The 1,357-nt window shown below is 43.5% G+C and overlaps 1 protein-coding gene across 1 annotated transcript in view; it reads right to left on the reverse strand.

Moving 5' to 3' along the window:
• The window catches only part of RNF10 (ring finger protein 10), a 40,360-nt gene that overhangs the window by 23,953 nt on the left and 15,050 nt on the right, over positions 1 to 1,357 (reverse strand). The window lies entirely within an intron of this gene.

Genomic DNA, 1,357 nt, shown 5'->3' on the forward strand with positions numbered 1-1,357 from the left:
AAAAAACTTTTTATACAAATATGAGATGGTTACGATTATTTCTTTTGAACGTACAGAAGAAATTGTTGGGTTAAAGGAAATGCAAATTTAGGACTTTTGCTGCTTAGTCAAATTTGAAGACTTTTAGATATTAATCTAAGGGGTATAAGAAAGGATAAAAGGAAGTTTCTATTCAAAAGGCAATAAATGTATCCTCAGATATTCTATGCATACAGCATCATGGTATATGACCTTTAAAAATAAATACAAAGCTGAGTGTGGTGGCTCACACTTGTAATCCCAGCTACTCGGAAGGCTGAGGTAAGAGGATCATTTGAGTTCAGGAGTTCAAGACTGTAGCGTGCTGGGTGGCACCTGTAGCTCAGTGGGTAGGGTGCCAGCCCCATATACTGAGGGTGGCGGGTTTAAACCCAGCCCTGACAAAATCAACAAAAAAACAGCCAGGCGTTGTGGCGGGCACCTGTAGTCTCAGTTACTCGGGAGGCTGAGGCAAGAGACTCACCTAAGCCCAGGAGTTGGAGGTTGCTGTGAGCTATGACACCATGGCACTCTACTGAAGGCAATAAAGTGAAACTCTGTCTCTCAAAAAAAAAAAAAAAGACTAGTGTGCTATGGCACCTGTGAATATAGCTACAGCACTTCAGCCTGGTTAACATAGAGACTGTCTCTAAAAAAATAACAATTCTAAGTTAGAAAAAATAAATACAACCAGGCTTGGTGTCTGTAGCTCAAGCGGCCAAGACGCCAGTCACATACACCAGAGCTAGTGGGTTCAAATCCAGCCTGGGTCTTGCCAAACCACCATGACAAGTACAACCAAAAAATAGCCGGGTGTGGTGGCAGGCACCTGTAGTCCCAGCTACTTGGGAGACTGAGGCAAGAGAATCACTTAAGGCCAGGAGTTGGAGGTTGCTATGAGCTGTGACTTCGCGACACTCTACCCAGGGCTACAACTTGAGGCTCTGTCTCAAAAAAAAAAAAAATACAACCAGCGGTAGACAACTTCTTTTTTTATATTAACAAAGATCTTGGATAGATATAACCCTATACTCTTATTTATGTAAGTTGCCATAGGCAGCCCAAACCTTCCAGTCTTCCCTTATCTCTCATCTCCATATGATTCTGATCTCCCTAATCAGTCCCTTTTTTTTTTAAAGACAGTCTCATCATGTCACCCTCAATAGAGTACCATGGCATCACAACTCACAGCAACCTCCAATTCTTGGGCTTAAGTGATTCTCTTGCCTCAGCCTCCCAAGTAGCTGGGACTACAGGTGCCCACCACAACACCCAGCTTTTTTTGGTTGTTGTTGTCACTGTTTGGCAGGCCCAGGCTGGGTTCGAACCCACCAGCTCT

The sequence above is a fragment of the Otolemur garnettii genome, unplaced genomic scaffold (genome assembly GCF_000181295.1).
Source record: "Otolemur garnettii isolate 467f Iridium unplaced genomic scaffold, OtoGar3 scaffold00038, whole genome shotgun sequence".
NCBI classification, from domain to species: domain Eukaryota; kingdom Metazoa; phylum Chordata; class Mammalia; order Primates; family Galagidae; genus Otolemur; species Otolemur garnettii.